Source organism: Lissotriton helveticus, chromosome 7, assembly GCF_964261635.1.
Source record: "Lissotriton helveticus chromosome 7, aLisHel1.1, whole genome shotgun sequence".
Lineage (NCBI taxonomy): Eukaryota > Metazoa > Chordata > Amphibia > Caudata > Salamandridae > Lissotriton > Lissotriton helveticus.
In genome coordinates this window covers 266349086-266370605 of record NC_136068.1, presented here as the reverse complement: position 1 = coordinate 266370605, position 21520 = coordinate 266349086, and positions in this window count along the sequence as shown.

Genomic DNA, 21520 nt, shown 5'->3' with positions numbered 1-21520 from the left:
TGAAGTTTCGTCTATCTCTCTCACTATGTGGGTCTATCTCATACATGTCAGGAACCTGTCTAACCGCTTCACCCGAGGGGGACTTAAACAATTAAACGCTGTCTGACTTACTAGACCTTAGTTTCAGTTTATACTCCTGCTGCGGAGTTTTCTCTAACCGGGGAAGTTTAGAGTCAGTATCGGGGCAGTCCTTGAAAAAAGTCTTTGGACGCAGTCCATGGAAACGCTTGATGTGACTGGAATGGAGCCATCCTTTTCTTCCTTCTAGCTTTACGGCGGTCCTTGTGGTCATCAGAACGAGTTTTGGCTCCTTCCAGCGGGGCTCCAGAGGACTTGAACGATCAAAATTCCGGACCAGAACGAGATCACCTGGAACGACCTCGTGCGGTTTCACCTGGGTGTTGTCTGGAAAGGCAGCCGCGACCTGTGAACGACAAGAGAGTAGTGCAGACATCAAGGAAGCTAGGTAATCTGTCAGCATGTTACTGTCAACATCGGTGATTTTACGAGGCATAGGTGTACCCCACATGTTTGGGGGACGACCGAATACAACTTCGTAGGGCGACAAACCAGATCTAGAGTGAGCGACCATTCGCATATAGAAGAGGGCAACCGGCAGGGCTACCATCCAATCTACACCTTTTTCTGCACAGACCTTTGCTAATCGTATTTTCAGAGTTTGATTGTGTCGCTCGACGAGGCCAGCTGCCTCGGGGTGTCGTACGCAGTGGAATTTCCACTGGTACCCTAACAGAAGTGATACCTGTTTCATGAGTTCGGACGAGAATGGCTGTCCATTATCCGAATATACGACACGGGGTAAACCATATCGAGGGAAAAACTCACGAACCAGCTGCTTGGCAGTGGTCACGGCAGTATAATCTGAGACTGGATATGCTTCTGTCCATCTGGACAGAGCGCATACAATTACGAGGACATACTTGAATCCTCGACATCGATCCATCTGGATATAATCCATCTGGAGGACTTCAAAAGGATGGTCAGGAGGATGGAATCCACCTTGTTCCACGGGGACACCTTTACCTGGATTGAACTGACAACAGATCATGCAGGTACGCACTTTCTGTTTTGCTGCTGCTCGTAAATGCTTATTAAACCAGAGGTTCTGGATGCTGTCTAACATGGCTTTTTCTCCTAAGTGTGCTGGACTATGTGCTGTATTAATGATGGCTTGAACCATAGAGTCGGGGAGAAACCATGTGGCTTTTCCCTTCGTCAACCATCCCTGATCTGTTTGGACCCCTCCTTGTTCAGACCATTTCTTGATTTCGTCTGGAGTAGCATGTGTCTGTATGTCTAATACATCTTGTGTAGGGTCCTTAACTGTCATGCAAGTTGTCAGGACTGAAACGTCTGTCTTTGTCGTGTCGACTGGAATGTCTGGAGTCTGAGCTGTAAGCTTGGCTGTTCGATCTGCCAGGTCGTTACCCTGGGAAATGGTGTCAGTGACTCTTGTATGTGCCTTGCACTTCATAATCGCTATAGCTGTAGGTAAATGTATTGCTTCTAACAGAGCTTGAATGAGGGGGCCATGCTGGATCTTGGCTCCATGAGAGGTCATAAAACCTCTTTCTTGCCAGAGGACTCCAAAGTCGTGAACGACTCCGAATGCATAACGTGAATCTGTATATATGTTTACTTTCAGGTTCTTGGCTCGTATGCAGGCTTGGGTCAGAGCGATGAGTTCTGCTGCTTGGGCAGACAAGGTGTCAATACGATGTGTTTCTATAACTTCAGTTTCCGTAGTTACTGCATATGCCGCTACTAACTCTCCTGTACTTGTTCTCATACATGAACCATCCACATAAAGTGTCAGGTCTGGATCAGGTAATGCAATGTCCGTCAAGTCTTGTCTTGGCTTCGTCATGGTGTTAATAACTTCCACACAGTCATGTGTCGCAGGGTTTGAGGTAATCGAAGGTAACAGTGTAGCAGGATTTAATATGTTGCAGCGTCTGATCTCTATGTGTGGCTGAAACAGTGTCAATTCATATCCTGTTAATCGTGCAATTGTCAAGTGCTGAGTCTGTGTTTGGTTTAAAAGAACTTCCACGGAGTGTGGAACCTGTACTGTCAGGGGGTGTCCTAACACTATGGAATCACTTTGTCTGATAGCTAAAGCTGTGGCGGCAACTGATTTGAGGCACGCAGGCAAAGCCTGGGCTACTGGATCCAACGTGCTAGAAAAATAAGCACAAGGCTTGTGTTGTCCTGCTTGATCTTGTGTGAGAACAGACAATGCTGTACCATCACGTTCAGTGACAAAAAGTGTAAAAGGTTTACTGTAGTTTGGTGTCGCTAAAACAGGTGCTTGACATAAAGCTTTCTTTAACTCATTGAAAACAAGTGTATGTTCCTGGGTCCAAGGGAGGACAGTCGATGTCGCTGCCTCCTGTGTTGTCAACTGTATCAGTGGCTTGGCTAGATATGCGTACTGAGGGATCCATTGTCTGCAGTAAGAAGTGAGGCCGATAAAAGCTCGTACCTCCTTCTGTGTCTTGGGCTGTGGAAGATGTGCAATCAACTGGATACGGTCAGGTGTCAGCTGTCTACCCCTCTTGGACAGTAAGTGTCCAAGGTATACCACTTGCTGGACACAGAATTGCAGTTTCGAAGGGGACACCTTGTGTCCCATTTCAGCCAGAAAATACAAGACTGTCAGTGACGCACGTTCGCAGTCCCGTTCTGTACGGGCTGTAATTAATAGATCATCAACATACTGGAGCAGGGCAGTGTCAGTTGGCATGTGAATACTATCTAGTTGTCGTTTAAGTGCTTGACTGTAAATACTGGGACTTTCTGTGAACCCTTGTGGTGCACGTGTGAATTTATAGCTTCTTCCATTTAAACAGAATCCGAAAAGGAACTGGCTGTCTGGATGGATGGGTACACTAAAGAAGGCGTTCTTAAGATCAATAACAGTAAAGAACGCTGCTTCAGAATCAATGGCAGTCAATAGGGAAGAGATGTCTGGAACCACTGGGTACTGGGGTATAATACATTTATTAAGTTCCCGAAGATCAATCACTAGTCGATAAAATGGAGGTGCATTAGGGTCAGTACGTTTAAGAATCGGAATGATAGGAGAATTACATACATTGGAGTCAGTTTCTACAACCACTCCTTGAGCAATGAGCTCGTCAATGATTTTCGATAAGGCTGCTACAGCCTCAGGTGGCAGCTTGTATTGTCGGATTCGTGGTAGTACAACTCCTTGTTTCAGAGTAACACGATATGGTGTAATGTGCATACAACCTACATCAGTTGGACCTTGCGCCCATAAATGCTGTGGTACATTCAGTAATCTTGGATCAAAATCTCTTAATACATAATGCCCTTTAAAATCACGTAAAAACAATCTCACTCCTTCCGGAGAACAGCAAATCACTGCACCCAATTCTTTCAATGTTTTAATACCAAGTAAGTTTTCTGGACATGATTTCGTAAGTAACAAGTCTGTAGTTCGGGACAATGGACCAACTTCTAGGGAAACTGGTTTCGATATTTCATTAACAATAGGCTTTCCTGAAAATCCCAGGGAAACATTTCTTGAGCCTGAGAGAGGAGCCCCTGGAACCTCGTCATGACTGATGGTAGTCCTACTTGCCCCTGTATCAATCAGAAATTTTCTGTCTTTCCCTAATACTTGACTGTGTACATAGGGACCTTCTTGATCTACAGGAACCTCGATGAGAGGCAAGCCAACCTCCCTCTCTAGGCTGTTTCATGAATACTGCTGATATTCTGGATAATCTGACTGTGCGTACTGGTACATCTCCTGTGTAACTTGTTGTGTGGCAGCTATAGGCTGCGGTACTGTTACTGTCTGTTGTGCGTTCTGTGGTGGTTGCGTATTTTGTGGAACATGTTCCTGTCTAGGAGGACGCGGTCTCTCTTTCGTCTTACCAGTAGCTATGTGTGTTTCAGAACGGCACATTCGTTTATATAGTGACCTGGCTGTTTACAGTAATTGCATGTCCCTTTAACGGGAGCTGCAGAATGACTAGTCTGAGTCGTACCCCTCTTCTGACTATCTGCTGGAACAGACTGTGCAACTAGTACTTTCATTTTCGTGTCTTTCATACGTCTCCTTTCGTGTTCTTGCTCTTCTCTGATTCGGTTCTGATGGTACTGTAACATTTGTAACATTTGGGACAGGGTATTAGCTTGCCAGGTACTCACAACTTTCAGTACTCGATTTTTAACTTGTGGTAAAGAATTCTCTACTAATTTGGTAACAAAAAGATGTGGATACGATTCACTACTTGTTTTCAAGCCGCTATTAATAATGAAACATTTCTCAAATCTGGAATAAAAATCACTAGTGTCTTCGTCTTGTTTCTGTTTACAGGCTGAGATGGCATCCCAGTCTTCCTTTTTCGTGGTTAGTAATCTTGGCAAGACTTGTATTAACAACTCGGGCAATGCTTTGGCTTTTTCCCCGAGACCAGTACCAGGAACTCGTGTATTATCTTCGTTCTCTAATTCTGCCCAGTCAATCTTTTTCTCTCCCACCTCCCATTCTTTTCATTTAAGTTTTTCATATATGCCCGCAGGCAACAGGACCTTTAACATTTTAATGATATCGGGATACGTGTATTCTCCCATACGGAGCATGTCTTTTAATTCACGATGGAACCCTGCTGGATCTTTGTCGTGACAGGGCACTAACTTTTTCATTTCCAGTAGTTCTATTTTCGTTAAAGGAGTGTAAACAAATACTCGTTCGAGCGTACCTCCCGTTCCCTTAACAGGATGGACTTCTCGCAAGGGATTCTGGCTGTCTATGTAAAATGTCTTCCTTACTGGGGGTGGAACAGGAACGAAATGTGGAGTCAGGAACGTTCTGTATTTATGGCGTTGTTCTAAAATGACATTAATCAAATCGGTACCTAGGCCTTTCCATCTGTTTAGGAGTAATTCGTCTAATACATTATATAGGGGACCTGGATCAGAATGCTGACTTTCGTACAGTATAATGAGGTGCTGGATCATGTACATACCCACCAGTCGCTGTTCGTCTGGGGATAGTTTCAGAAATGTTTGGGCCACTACTTCGTCGGAAAATGTGCTAGAATCACTAGTCCATTGAACTGCTGATCGGGCTAGTTCCTGTTCATGCATGGTACTAAGCTCACTGTAACCTATTCGTAGTTTCAGAACTCTATCGGTAGCTTGGAATAAATGCTCAAGAGAACACTGTTCTGGTACGGGAGGAAGAAAAGTTTTCTTACATTCTAGGCGTGCGTGTCTGTCAAAAGGTCTCGTCCTACCTACATACGCTATTCTGTCTGGGTTCTCGGTGTCTACATCTTCGTCTGAAGTGTCATTCTCTTTCTCGGTTTCTCTCGTTGCTTTCTCCCTTTCGTGTATGCCTAGAATTTCCTTACAAATCTTTCTATACATGGATTCTATACAACCTTGTTTACTGTGTTTTCCTTCTGCTATATTGTCACTCCATTTTGTCAGGACTTTCATCTCGTCTTTGTTTTTACCAGGCTGGTCTTGTTCTCTTATTAAACAATTTATCAAAAACTGCAAGATCATATTTTGAGTCTCGACTTTCCTGTGGGCCATAGCCTCGTGAATACTTTCTGGTCTTTCCCCTGTCCTGATGAAATGATATATTCTGTCTAAATGTTCCCTCATCTCTGGTATGATAGCCAAATAGCTTGCAACTCGTCGTAGACGTATGGAATATAATATCATCTGATCTTCGCCTGGCACTGGGTCATATCTACAATCCGTAAGGTATTGTATGAGGGCTGCGTATGTAGCTACTTTTGGCGTGCGCTGTAATGCTGCGTCTCTTAGTGTCATTCGTTTTACTTGAGGCGGGGTGATGGGGATACCTCCCCCTGCCCCTCCTGAACTAGAATCGGCAACTAATACTGGATGTGCCGTTGCTGGTAGTGTGACTGGTAAAGTAGGCATACGTAACGTGGGTTGGTCTGGGGTTACTGGCGGATCAAAGGGATTCCCGAGACCAGTGGCTGGAGGAACAGTAATCACGTTATTAACAGGGTTGTGAGGTTGAGCAGGCGGAGGAGGATTCGGATTTGTATATTCTGGGAAAGTGTCGTCTAAATAGGAAGAAAGGAAAATTTCAGCTGCGGTCGGTTTATGACGTAACTTAGTTGGGACCAATGGTGGCAGTAAATTACAGGGTGCTTCCGGGGTCGCCTTAGGCAGGCCCTCGGCGAGAAGGGGATACATGCCTTTAATAAGGGCATTTCTTTGTCTGTCTGACTGTTCTGCTCTAACTCGTTCACCTTCTTCTAGTAGTTCCCGTTCTTGAGCTTTTTCTGATGATTCCCTACTTAGTTCTGCTTTCCTGAATTCTTTTTCTGTTCTTTTATGCGATTCTTTACGCCACAATTCTATGGCATCTTTCTGGGATTGTCTGGCTTTCTTTTTCCATAATGCTTCCTCTACTCTCATGATGCACTCAGCATCCCAAGTTCCTGAAACAGGCCATCTATATTTCTCTTCCAGGTTTTTGGTATAATCTACCCATAAATCTAAGTACAGTATGGCATCTAATCCATGTTTATGATACATGAAATGTCCGGGACTGTCCCTAGGTGGGACAGGAACTGATTCTTCGAGTATCCCTTTTCTGGTTCCTATCTGACGTAACTTTGAAAACAGAGGCATATTTTAAACGTACTTCGACTTGAACACAATGAACACAGTAATGAAATAGCAAACAAATCATTCACACCACGACATCAAAACACATTAAAAACAGTTCGAACCGATACTACCTAGTACGTCGAAAACATAATACTGGAAATCTCGAGAGACTATACTAGAAAAACAGAATTACTGGATGCACTGCTAAAACAGTACAGAACATACCGGTCTCATAAAGAGACACGTCATACCGTATCCACCTAGGTGAACACGTCGGACCGGATCTGTGTACCCAAACCCGTCTGGACCGGGCACAAATTAATGAACCCGTCTAGATGCGTTCCCAGCAATGGTACTCACCGGGAAGCAAACTGAAGGCCTCGGAAACTGGACTGGACTGGACTGCTACGGCGTCTGGTTACTGCTACGCACTACGCATGCGCTTCGGGCTTCGGCAACAGGTGGGCCTCAGGATACCTCGGACCTTGCTCTCTCGGCTAGAGCTCTGGTCGGGACTTGCCGCGTTCCTCACCGCCTCGTCTGGATGCTGGACCGCAGTCTCCGTCTCCTCTGTGGGCCGGAGGGAGTCTAGCAGGAAAACCTGCAGGTGCACAGTAGGGTCCGTCACAGCTGTAGAAGGGGACAGGGGGCCTGCGTTACATTGCCGGCGCGTGGGGAAGGGGCTCGTCCCTGTTCGGGCGCCATTATGTGGTAAATAAATAAATTACCGGTACTATTTTTCTATGCATTAAATGAAAAGGATAGCTCAATAAATAAGAGGCAGAGTCCGTGGTATCTGAGTCATACGGGCTTTAATTAAGTGGCTCGAGCCAATGGATATCGGGTTCCATCACCTACTAAGGTTCAGGAAGGGACATTCAATATTTCTTTGACATCATACAATATATATAGTAGAACCATACAGTTGCATTGAGTACAGTAGGCGTAACAAATGACAAACGAAAGATAAGAACATATGGGCGTGAAAGAAGGCGTGCACGGACGTGTGTGATGTAGACGTCACAGAAGTGTCATAAGTGGGTGGACACATGGAGGGGGCTTCATGGGCAGCTGGAACCTTTAACCTACTGGTGCGCGCAAAACGAGTCATGACGTATAACTGGGGAGGGCTGGGGGGCGCTGACTTCTAGCACTAGTAGAGGAGACTGAAGTCTGGGATGTCAGAACGACCTGTACCTATAGCGTATCTGATATCTTGTGTTTGGAGAACATGTTGCTTGATTCTAAAAGTCATCAGGGCAAAGGCTACTTGTCACTAAAGGCTAGTGTATGCATATATTTCTTCATGCATGGACTATGGATCTTCTATGGATATTAATTCAGTAATTCACTTGCATGGAGACAGAAAGACTAGACTGTAGATGGATATGTTTATGCTGTTCGTAAGCCAGGAATGTGAAGCCGGGGAGCTGAACAGATAACTGTAGGCATAACATATTCTTGGCAGGCAGGCCAGGCCGAGCCGGGCACCGCGTTGCTTGGCAGGAAGTAAGGGAAGGGTCAGGGATGCGGGCAGGGCTGCATCTCTCGGAGTGTTTCAGGAGACTTGAGGCCTGGATCTGGTGTCCAGGCCCTGTGGGGCCTTAGGAACGGGTGCATCTCGATGACTTAACGTGCACTATGTAAAGACGTTGGCAACATAGGCCTAAAAGCCTAATTCACGTTGTTTTCACGGAAGACTGGATAACTGACATACTAACGTTGGACGCAACTGCAATGGCGTCTCTATTTTCGGCCATAAAGGGAAAATGCATAGAAATCATGCATATATTTTACATGTTGGGGAACACGTAGGGACACATAACAGGGCAAAATTCAATTTTCCTCACCAAGCTCCCTTTTTACACCACTCTGCAAACAAGCCTCCTGGTGCACTGCTGCTCGGGGGATGAAGTCCACTTTAGTCCTGAGGTCCTCAGGACACATGTGGACCTCATCACCCCACCAGCAGGGCACGAAGAGGCACCCTTGCAGAGTGGAGTAAAAAGGGGTGTGGCCTTGGACCACCTCCCAACAGTCCCACTGTGAGGGGCTTACTGGAGATACCTGGTGGGCTAGTTGGCCCCTAAGGACCATTAAGGATCTAGGGGACTTAATCCCCCAACCCACAACACGCCAGGAGGCGTGCTTGCAGTGTGCTGCGTGGAGGGGGTGGGGCCTTCAGCGAGATGCTGCCATTTTTTTGTCCTCTTTTTGGTTAGAAGGGGTGCTGTGTGGCCCCTTCTCGCAATAATTTCTGTGTCCTGGGACCCCATCTCCCAGGGTGTGCCACTTTAGATTTTTTTTTTAAAACAGGAAGGGGGCCACACTGCTTTTTTCAGCCCCGGGTACCCCATCCGCTGGGGCATTGCCTCCATTATTTATTTATTTTTGGGGGGGTGGTGCGTTGCCCCCTTCCCTGGGCCACCTTTAGCCCCGGGGACCCTATCCCCTGAGGCCTGGCCTCATGTTGGGGACTGCGGGGGAGCCCCAATGCCCCCGTGGTCCCTGCCGTCACCCCGCCTCCTGCGGGAGTCGGCATTGCTTTTGGACAAGGGGAGCTGCTGGCATGCAGCTCCCTTTGCCCAAAAGCAATTCTCCTTTGTTTCATGGAAGCAAGAGCAGTTTTCCTGCTCTTGCTTTCATGAAGCGAAGCAGAAGTTTGCTATGACAGGGCTGCCATAGCAAACTGCAGTGGCCCGGGGGTGGGCACTCCGGGACATTTCTGTAGCCGGCCCTGGGGGTAGCGGTCCCCAGGGCCATCTACGGCTCCAGGCGGGGCCACATGGCCCCCTCCTAACATTTACATAACCTGGGGAGGTGATGGTTCCTGGAGGGAGGGGTCCAAAACAGCCCCTCATATTCTAATTTCTGAATGCCCTGGGGAGGTGGTGGTCCCTGGTGCAGTGTGGGGAGGGCAGATTAGAAGCCTAGCCTGGAGTCACTGATAAGCTTGTAGATGTTCAGACAGTTAATTAAAAGGGGTTTGGTCTTCATGAGGATGCAAGCCTCAAATTTCTAAAAGACAGTGCATAAGTCCTGTTAGATTGAATGATTGATCTACTTTGTTCTACTTGTTTTGGCCTCAAGTGGGATACAACTTGAAATGGCAATTCGGCATAGAGGCTATCATTTTATGTAAAGTCCAAATGTTTCAAGCATTTGCAACTAAAAATCAAATGACACCTCCAATTTAGTAGCAACTGATAATTGACCAGTGACTGTCTTGATGGATAGATTCAAGAGAGCATATCTTGTTGGGGGTCTAAATTCCCCAGAACAGTCTTGTCTGTCTATAATGTGTCAAAACATGTCCAAATAAATAACTGGAAAACTTCTCCAGATTAAAAACATTATTGTAGTCTTTTTGCGATTCCCCCTATAGGTATGGGGTAGTCTCAGAGCATGCATTCCAATATTCCTGGGCTTTGTAATACAATATTAAGAGACCTTGTGTTCCTTCTCTCATTTATACACATTAGGATGATCTCACAACCCTGGTCCATACCATCTTCGTACAAACGCCTTGGTCTTCCAATTATGTACTGCTTCCAAGGCTCTTCTAAAATGTAGCTTTAATGGACATTGTGTCTTCTAAGAAATTATATAGGCCGGATACTGCAGTTCTGGTCACCTGTGCTAAATGCTCATACACTAATTCCAGTTGAGTGATCCCTTTTTTGATGTTACTTGTCAAGTAGCTAATCTGTTTCAGATGTTATGTATGCACTTCTGATAATTGAGTACAGATCTTGCATTGTTCCTTTGACTGTTTTTTTTATTGACATGTAATTGTTGAAGTGTAGCAAGTTCTCCGTTCTCATATATGAGAGTCCTTGTGAATCTCTTGAGAGAAATTGGAATTCCAGACGAATACGAAAGTAAGGGGGTCCAGAAAAGATAAAACTACAAATACACTGACTGTACTGTTGCAATATCTAGTTGAATCTTGTAGGAGGGCATTATCTAGATTTATGTGTTTTTAACTCCCACCTAACAGCCTTTAGCAACACCATACATATAATCAGAAACAATGCCCTCTGAAAAAGCAGGGAGAAGTGATCTGTTCAATTAATTGAGAGAACATGTCTTCAGCATTTTTTTTCCATCTTTGTGATTTCTAATGACCTGGAATCTAATTTCGTATACCTCCAGTTTAACAATATCTCCAGTAACCATTTGCCATAATCGTGCATTGTGGTCCCACCATGCACCAGCCAAGATGGCAAATGAACCCTTATGAAACATTTCTATAAGAATTGTCATTTTGTAATATTTGGCCAAAGCAGCCTCCACTTCCTTTTAGTAGATCAACTACAATGCAAGCAAGCTTCATCAGATTGCAGAAAGTGCTAGTGAACGAGCACCTCACAAGAATGTAGAGAAAACACACTAGCTATAGCTAGTATTTAGTACTAAAAGAACTAGATTGGTTTGGGGTCTTGCTGTTTAAATCATGCAAGGTCTTCAATGTCTCATTCTCTTGTGCTTTGAGGTTTTCTTTTTTTTATTTTATTTATAAAGTTTTATATCAGATTGGCTTCTCAGAGCAATGCCTCTGATACCAGTATATTGAGACGACTTGAATATGCAGGGTGACATGTAATCTTCAAAGCGATACCAAAGGGGATGCTGGACGGAGTGTTTGAGCAAATCAAACACTCACACCCAGTCAACTGATCTGGGTTTAATCCATCACCATTCTTTAGCTCACTCCACCATTTAGGCCCAGATCTCTGTGCTGGGTTGAATGTATGACATTGTTCTGCATTCTGTCCATCAATAGTTCTTTTTGCATTTGTCACCCCGAGTGGGACGGGTCACCATGCCACTGGAATCAAGCTATCCTGCTGAAGAGAGGTGAAACCCCGAAACCGGTCCTAGGATGCTTGTTTCCAGTCCAGGGAGGACCTGGCCTGGCAGTTCGGGCTGGACTGTTCCCATTGGGCACAGGGTCAAGACTGATTTGCATATGGCTGGGTCCAAACTGGAATGGCATGGTGAGCAAAAAAAGATGGATTTAGGCCCAGATCTCTGTATTGGGGTGAATGTATGACATTGTTCTGCATTCTGTCCATCAATAGGTCTTTTTGCATTTGTCACCCCGAGTGGGACGGGTATGCTCAGACGTGAGTCCCGTGCTCTCCATGCCACTGGAATCAAGCTATCCTGGCTGAAGAGGGGTGAAACCCCGAAACTGGTTCTAGGATGCTTGTTTCCAGTCCAGGGAGGACCTGGCCTGGCAGTTCGGGCTGGACTGTTCCCATTGGGCACAGGGTCAAGACTGATTTGCATATGGCTGGGCCCAAACTGGAATGGATGGTGAGCAAAAAAACGATGGATTTAGGTCCATATCTCTGTACTGGGGTGAATGTATGACATTGTTCTGCATTCTGTCCATCAATAGTTCTTTTTGCATTTGTCACCCGAGTGGGACGGGTATGCTCAGACGTGAGTCCCGAGCTCTCCATACCACTGGAATCAAGCTATCCTGGCTGAAGAGGGGTGAAACCTCGAAACTGGTCCTAGGATGCTTGTTTCCGGTCCAGGGAGGACCTGGCCTGGCAGTTCGGGCTGGACTGTTCCCATTGGGCACAGGATCAAGACTGATTTGCATATGGCTGGGTCCAAACTGGAATGGCATGGTGAGCAAAAAAACGATGGATTTAGGCCCAGATCTCTGTACTGGGGTGAATGTATGACATTGTGTTGCATTCTGTCCATCAATAGTTCCTTTTGACATGTAATCTTCACCCTCTTTGTTCAGGATCTTCAAAGTCTCACTTCTTTGAGGAAACTCTTTGACTGCTGTCTGTGAATATCAACTTTGAAAAGAAGTCTCATTCTATAAACTATCTTCTGCTGTAAGTGAGTGTGTATATATATTTTATATTGCACCCTTTGTGGCTAGGCCTGGCAAGCTATTAGTGTGGATTCTCAAAGTTTTCAGGGATTTTAGTACAATGCATGCCATTAGTGCACAGTTACCGGATGCCAGAAGATCCATATTCAAGCTGCTTTGTATCACCCATAAAGTGATATCTGGAACAGGACTACTCTTCATCAGGAGTACAAATACATTCAACAAAGTAACCTCCTCTCTAGATTGGCACCTCACCTTAAAACCCTACCATACAAAAAAAAAACATACGTGGCAAAGCCTTCTCTGTTCAAGCAGCCAAACTACTCTTTACCCCCAAACATAAGATCCCCGATAAGGGCCTTATCTTCAGAAGACAGGGAGTTGGCTCTTCCCCACATAACCACCATACTCAAGCATAAATATACAGCATATCCCTTTGTATATAAGCATTTATTTGTAATATATAGTAGGTATTCCTTTGTAATAATGTGTATAATTATGTTTATAATATATATATAGATATTGTTTAGTTCTGCTTAACGAATGTACATTTTACTTGTGATTATATCATTCTATATTTAACATGTACATAGGTCACTGCATAAATAAGTAAATTTTTATCATAACTATTTATCTACAATTGCTTCACTATTGAATAACAAACAAAATATAAAAATAAATTAAATGAGCTTAAAGTACAGCAACACTTGAAAATCTGAGTTTATTGAATACAACCTAAATCTACATATATGACCTTCCTTATACATATGTACCTTCCATGTACTTATGCATCTTTCTATTTATTACTTTACTTCTAATTCAGCATCTCCAATACACTACCCTATATCTCACCCTATACCTCTCTCAGTATATCCTCCACCTCCACTCTCTGACTCATCCCAAAGCCCTTTCCACTACTATGATACCCAAAATAACCCTTATTAGACTCTTCCCTCCTCTACTCCTCCTTGCATCATCTCAAACCTCTTTTACGATTCAGACCTCCCAAACAAGCCTTTCTAAACGCTTCCCTCTGACTCTTTCCCCCTCCACCTCCCCTTTACTCATCCCAAACCTCCCCCTACTGCTATGATCCCCCTAAAAACAATTTATAGACCCTTCCCTCTTCTATTCCTCCACTATCCTTTTCAACCCAACTAACAGACTCACATGTCCACCGCTCAAGTTAATCCCATTTTTCCTTATACTATTTCCCCGACTAATCCTGTTTGGGTTCCTGAGTAGCGTGCTACTCACAGAAAAGCACTTCAACGTCTCGTTAGGGGTAGTGAGTGCTATATAAATGCAATTACAATTCAGAAATATTTGCACAGGAGCAAATCACAAAATGCCCAGGGTTCTGCCTTAGATGCTCAATGCACTTAAGTACATATTTATAAATTTCATTGGCTCATGAGCAAATCTGAGTTGGTACAGGGCTCTCCAAATTTGTTCCAGCGCAAAAATGTGTAAATATGATACAATATGGCTTTTGTCACTATGAAGTGATCAAGGCTTCTACTATTGAGATTTTGAAAAGTTATTCATGATTTAGTCCCTTAACCTGCCTTTGTTTGTGAAATATGCTCTCTTTGTGGCACTAGTCATGTGTGGCAGCTTGTCTATCCATCTCTATCTTGGTGGTATGGTACATGCAGTTAGACAATTTTCACGGAAATTATGTAGTTCCCGGTTGTTTTGCCTTTTCGTAAGTTCATCAATAACTTTACATTCACAAATGTGTTTGGAGATGAGTCATTTGTCAGAATACCTCTGCACAGGATTACCTGCCTTGCTGGAGTACATGAAAGACCCTGACTTGCCATAATTCGCATTTGCAATTATTGATGTCTGAGTGCATTCACTAATTGCCAAACTTAAAAACTTTAAAAATGTGCCCTATTCCTCTAGTGAACTTAGACCAAAGTGAACAATACTACTATCACCACAACAAGAAATAATGCCAGAACCACTAATTCGCACACCAGTACAAACACCACAGTGCTAATAACACCCCAATACCACAAATATCACCTCCACCAATACCACCAAGAAAATCACTACCACCATTACCAAGCCAATAGGTACGGATTTTTATATGGTATCGCACAGAAATACATTTTGGCATGTCCATGTTTGTATGTGCTCTCACATTAAAGTAAGACCAATTGGCTTTGCCAATGATTGGCTAATTAAGGTACTCAATTTGTATTGAAACAAGTCACCTCCAGACAATGGGCTTTTACTGTGAATGAGATACTAATGGGGTAACATACAATTAATTGGATAGGAGAAGTAGGCATTAACTCACAATAAAGTACAAGTATTTTTACAAGATTGATTTGTTCATGAACTTGCAAAGCTAATACTCAAAAACATTTCTAACCATTGTCCATCACAGCTGTTCAGTTCTGAGACGCAGATCAACCCTTAACCTGTGCTGTACTTTTTGATATTGTGAAACGATTTACATGACACCAGATTACATTACACAATGTCGGATACCTTTGTGGGTCTCACCTGCGACAGTGCAGCATGTGCTGCATGAGCTCTCACTTGCAAGAGATATTGTATACAACAAGGGGCTTGGTGTCAGCTCATTTCTTAACACTTATTGGCTTCAGCGTCACTTTTATTTACTACAATCTAATTGCCAGTGTGTGCAGCCTTCCCTTTCCTCTTCTTTCGGCTGGAGCGCGGACCAAGTACTGATTGCTTCAGCTTGATTGCTGTCTATGTGTAGCTATGTTTTATTATGCCAGGCACACTTCAAAGAAGCGCTTTTCTCCTTTGAAATGGATGTTTATTGTGACAACAGATGTTATCAGCTTCCAAATGCATTTTCACTAAGAAATGGGCATGAGCGCAATTGCTTTCTTTATGTGATAGGACTTTTTGCCAAATGTCATTTTTTTTTTTTCATGCATGGGGATATTTACTGATTTGCCCAGAATACGAGGGGTGTTGTGCTGAGACCCAACAAGCATTGACAAAGCCAATAGGTCTTGCCTTTTGTTTATGCTATACAGCATGCGCATTGCCAAAGTTGGCAATGATTTGTAGCCATGCCGTATAGCAGTGTTGCTGCTATGCAGCATGGCTAAGAATAATTTTAAAAAAAGGAATACGATGCATCCAGCGGTAATGCTTTTTTTTTAAGTGCATGTCTGCGTCACAGTGCTTTTTAAATTTAGTTTTAGCCATAATACATTGCATCCACACTCCTGTACAGCATGGCTAATAAGACATTGCCAAAGCTAGTCTCTTTCATAGGAGATCTCTATTGGCTTTGCCAAAGCTTTTTTTATTTTTATTTTTAGGTTAGGCACAGGGGAGATGTGCTTAATTCGTATATGCCCAGAATCACAGGATGTTGAGCCGCAGTCGGGAACTGCACCTGGCTCTCCAGCTCCAAAGGGTGCAACTTGGGCCTTTAGACCACATGGCCTACCCTTCTTAAGAACCACTGCCTATTAAGGAAATAATGTGGCCCAAGGGCTAGAGCGGTCGACCTGAGAGCTGTGTGACCGGGATCGAGTCTCAGCAGGGACGCCCGACATTCTGTATTCTGGGCAAATCATTTAATCTCCTCGTGACTCACAAAAATGAATGTGTCCGTCTTTAACGTAACTAGTGCTCATGTAAAGCATACCTTCAGGTCTAGTTCACGCTATAAAAAACAAACAAAAAAAGAAATCTGTTTCTAGCAGTTAAATGTCCAGATATCGAATTTACTGGATTTGTAGTATGTCACATCGTTGCCAGAAGAGGCTGGGAAATATGTTTCTCTATATCACCTTAAAATATGTGTTTACTTCACACACTTACCATACCAACTCGGTGTTTTTTACAATGATCACGTTTAATGGATAATAATGGCAAACCTACCGGACAGCAAAGGCACAGAACAGGATCCCTCTGGAGATAGTAATCAGATACTCGCCCGCCCATTTGAGTAAACAACAGGCCCCATTTACAATTCATTAATTGTGCGCTGCCTTTTTTTGTACGCATGAAGGGATGTTGCTCAAACAACCATATTTTCTTAACAGCCCCAAGGAGGCAGATGCGTTTGTAAATTGAGCATCGTTCTGTAATTCTTCTTTTTTACAATTTCGTCCTAAGAAGACAGGAACGTTTCCTGTTTAGTTTTTTTTGTTAGGCTCCTTGAAGCAAACATGAAGAAATACAAACGGAACTTCTTGTTTACAGACATTTACTGGAAAGTTTTTTTGGTTTTTTTTTACAATTCTGGTCCTCAAGTGCTGCTTTGTGTGTGCATGCGTGCTTCAGTTGGAATGCAGCTTTGTGTGGCTGTGTGTGTGTGATTTAAATCTGGAATGTAGCACCAGTGTGGAAAGAGCAAACGTTTTGATTAGGAAGATGTCCACCACAAGTTGATAAAAAAATAAAATTAAGAAAATAAAACAGAATTGTCAGTGTTTCATCGATCTAATTATCTGTGCAAACTAAAATAATGTTATTTATTCCAAGATGTTAGCTCCAAAATCAGTAATTCTATTGGTAATTTTTCCATCCACATGTGAACATTACATGCGCTCTTAAAACTATTTTTAAACTTGATTTATTGTGTGCAGCTTGTCAGTTATATCAGACCACTTCTCCCACGCCCCATTTAATTAATTTTTCCATTGTTTTTTGGAACCTTCATCATAAAGCTATTTTAGGTCGCAAAAAAAGGTGTCCTGGAAATTTTAAGAAAGGCAGTAATGTAAGTACAACGTCCTGCATTTACTTATGAATAAACGTATCGCCACATTTATTTAACTAACAACTGTTTACTCTTCTTTGAATGTGAAATGAGTTAAAGCCAATTACAATACAATGACAGTCATAATTTGCATTGTAGAGTAGCTTAACAGCTTTATTTCTGTATTATTTAAGCTTCATTAGGACATTTTCTTCTCCCCTACTTTATAATACGCACAGTTATTAACTTAGCATGCATAATTGACAGTAGTGAAAATCGTCCAAAAGAAAACCTTTTTCTGTGTTTTTCCATATTTAAAAATAAATACAGACAGGAAAATAGATTCCTTTCTGTCTGTATGTGTCTGTAAAAATCAGTAAAAACAGAAAACTGGAAGCCTTAATCATAATCCTCCACACATAAGTATGCTAAATAAATAATTTTTTTTGTTGCTGCCCTGACAGAACAAGACTAAAATCCATCCATGCAATGATGCCCTCCTTTCTTCACAACTACTTGCAACAAAATACTTTTTTTAGGTCACCAAGACCCTTGCTCTTTCTAGTTGGTATTAAGTGGGATGCTTGGATCCTTACGAAAATTTACTCCAAGACATTTTCCACTTTCATTATCGATGTTAAATTAGATTTCAGAGTTAAAGAGAAATAATGGGCAGAATGGACACCCACTATGCTTTCAATGGTTAGGTGGGGAGGAAGAAAATGCATAATCGCTCCAGTGCTTAATTTGAGCCAGTGCTTTCTGGTGCTCAGCACCGGCACTTAATTGTCAACACCATACTTTGAACAGTCTACCACCTGGTGGCTCTACCCATCTAAATTAGAGATGAGCAGAACAGCGGTTGTTTAGGAATAAAATATACATAAAAAAATTGCTAACACATTCCTCCCCAGCCATTCCTTTAGCTTTGGGGTCCTGGAATAATCTGAACAGTCGCATTTACATGTGAGACAGATGGTTAGTAGTTGTTTTGGCAGCGACGACAAGGGCGATGGGTAGTGCAAGCTGCAGTGGCCTCCTGGTCATAGCCCTGGCACTTAATATTTTACTAATTAAGCACTGAATCACTCGTGTTACAAGGGAGAATAAAGCAACACACTTTAGTATTAAAATCCACTTGGTACTCAAAAATGCCCTAATCTATGAGCCTTATATCCTGGATAGCCTGCATCATCATATTAGAGACCTTGTTATCACGTCCTGACAAATAGGTGCAACATGCTGGAAGGCAATTTATACATAGGCAACATGTAATGATGATACCTGCGATTGCTACTAGGAGAAGTAATATCTTCCAACCCCATGATGTCAGGAGACCCCGGAGCCACCCTATGAGGGACCATGAACCATTATCCTGATGGCTATCTGAAGCAAGTGTAATTTCTCTATTGCAGAGTATACAGTAGGGGCGTTATCAGGAATGTACACAGAGCACCTGCTTCCGATGATGCGGCAGGCTCCACCCCTATCAGCCAGAATGATGTCTAAAATCATACGATTTTAAATAGCAATGAGCCTCGTAGCCTGAAGCTCAACTGATATATTAGTCAGTGTACCTGCAGTAGTATTAATAACACCCTCCACTACTCTGGCAAAGCGATTAATATTACGACTATTAAACATGGGACCCCAGAACAGCAGAATGCCCTTCATTATGTCAGTAAACTGTTGTAGGGAAGTATCTGTTCCCTACAGCAGTCTGTATTAACAACTCTCTTAACTCAATGCATATGGAGATCCCTACACTGTAGTCTATGATCCTTGTGATAATGAGATGGTGCAATGTAAACGGGACGTAAGAGGAAAGATATATAGTACCAGCCAAACCATCCCCTGGGAAGCCACGTATAAGCCTGTTCCCCAAAGATGAAGTATACATTCGGAGGTGTAAGCAAAAGTGGGCTACTAGTAGTGTTCAATAGGTATGTGTAGTTACAACTGCTCTGCCCTACAGGAACATTCCCTAAACCTTTGACACAGATAGTAGCTGTTGCATTGATCACAGGGTGATATTTTGTTCCTAGAAACATTTGAAGTATCTGGTAACATTAAATCCTTGGAAATCTAGCATTTCATTTTGTAACCAAGTCACATTCCCATTAGCTTCGAAAATGTTTATGTAAGCTTCTGGCTGTAGGGTACCCTCCTTACCATCTACCCCAGGTGTACATTTCTTGTGTATCACTATACACTCCAACACTGCTTCGTAATCAGACTGTACCATTTTCATAGCATCAGCATGATAGTGCATGTATACCAAGAAAGCAATTCAAACCATGCCTCACAGCTACCCAAGTGGTAATGACACCAGTAAATCATTTTGTGCATAACGGAGGGGAGTAACCCCCACACCCAACAATTCATGGCATTAGTGGTTCTGTGTACCTGATGAAGCATCTGCAGAAAAGCTTTCTCGGTATAAGTCTATCTATGTCTCTCTTTATGCCGGGCTAGTGTAACAAATAGGTGCTCAGGTGGAACCGGGGTCGTTCCAATCTAAGTGTGGAAAGAATGCTGTTATTCTAAATACCACACCACCCTGAACAGTGTAATCGTTACTATGAAAAGGATCACTACCACTACTTCTTGTGTCCCAGTAGACCAACTAGACCACACAGGACCATTCTGCTGTAATGGAGGGGCCACCAGGGGATGTTCCTCCTTTATGACTGCACGGTCAAATGGGTACATAGAAAGAAACCCTAGGAAATGGAGCCACAAAAATAGAACCGACTAGAAGGGCACAAGTCACCCAGCGTCCGTTTAGAGCCTCCCCGGTAGGCTCCTATTGTTCATCAACGACGGTGCTATGAGGCACTCCCACGGGGGAGCTGCGCGATCACAGCCCTTGCTGAAAAAACAAATCCTCTTGTTTCAGGATAGGGCATCCTCCCTCCTGGGCAAGTACCCTCAACGATCCTGTCCAGTGTCCAGGGCAGTGCACTAGAGTAGCTCACTTTAATCTAATACAGGCACCTCGGGCATCTCTCCTCGGCCTTCTCCTCGTCCGCGTCCTCTAAAACCTCAACCTTTCGGGCCTCTCCTTTCTGCAACAACTCCGGACACTCATTCCGCCAATGTCCCTCATGCTTACAATACGCATATTGGTTAATCCCTAGGGGCGCACTCTAAGCACCACCCCTATCAGACCTGAGTAACCGCTGTACCGGCACCTCTGCCTCTTCCTCTCGCAACTTGCTGCATCAACACTTTCATCTTCAAATCCTTTGACTTTTTTTCCACCTTTTCTTTGTCTTCATTTTCTCTATGCTATTAGTACTGTGCCATACTTAAAATCACTGATGGGGATGAGGTCATCCAAGTAACTGCAACCTAGTGGCAATCTCGGGAAGCAAGTTAGTGACAAACCTGTTAACAAACAAACAAACACCACCCTTCTGTGATAAGTCCTGACCACTAAAGTCTAAAAACACCCCTTCAAATCTAGTAAAGAAATCGTACACACTTTCATCCTTCTTCTGATAACACGCAGTATGTTTATCCCAATCCACTCTCTTCGGCGGGGTTAGGGAGTGCATGTAAGTGATAATATGCCCCGGCAAAGCTAGGAGCTCTGCTTTGACTTGTCAACGGGCTTACACTCCTTATCCCATGCCTTGATCTCATCCCATGTGCCACCCAACTCCAAAGCATAATCCTGCGAATGAACCTGCCTCCATATATCGACCGGTGCCAGCAGACCAAAGAACAATTCAATATAAGCTAACATCATCACTGTGGAGGAGGCCGCCTCCATCAATTCTTTATACTATGCAGTGGGGTTTTTTCAGGGGTCCAGATTCTGGTTCTTTAGGGATAGGTCCTCACTCCTCTTCCAAGGAGTATAAATCCACTGTTCCTGAAACCGAGTGTCAACCCGTGGTCTGATGAGATTGTCTGTGGAGTCACGCAGTTCTGGTATTTCAGGATGTTAAATGGGATGTACCTCCCTCATGGGGTGCTGTGTCCCTATCATCAGAACCTTTTGGAGCAATCTGCCTCGGTAACCCACTAATGTCGTTACATTACTGAAAACCTCATTGGGGGCCATACCCGTAGCATAAACCCTGTCCCGTATGTCATAGATAATTTGTGGTGCAACACCCTGAAAACACTGTTCCCACAATCCTATTAACGTGGCCGCTATACGCTTAAGAACATGCGGCTGTATGAAGGGCTCATAATCTTTCATCAGACTCCACACATCTTCCACTCTCTAGATCGCGTTCTGAGCCCACTGAGCCTCTTGATTCACTACCATTTGCTTG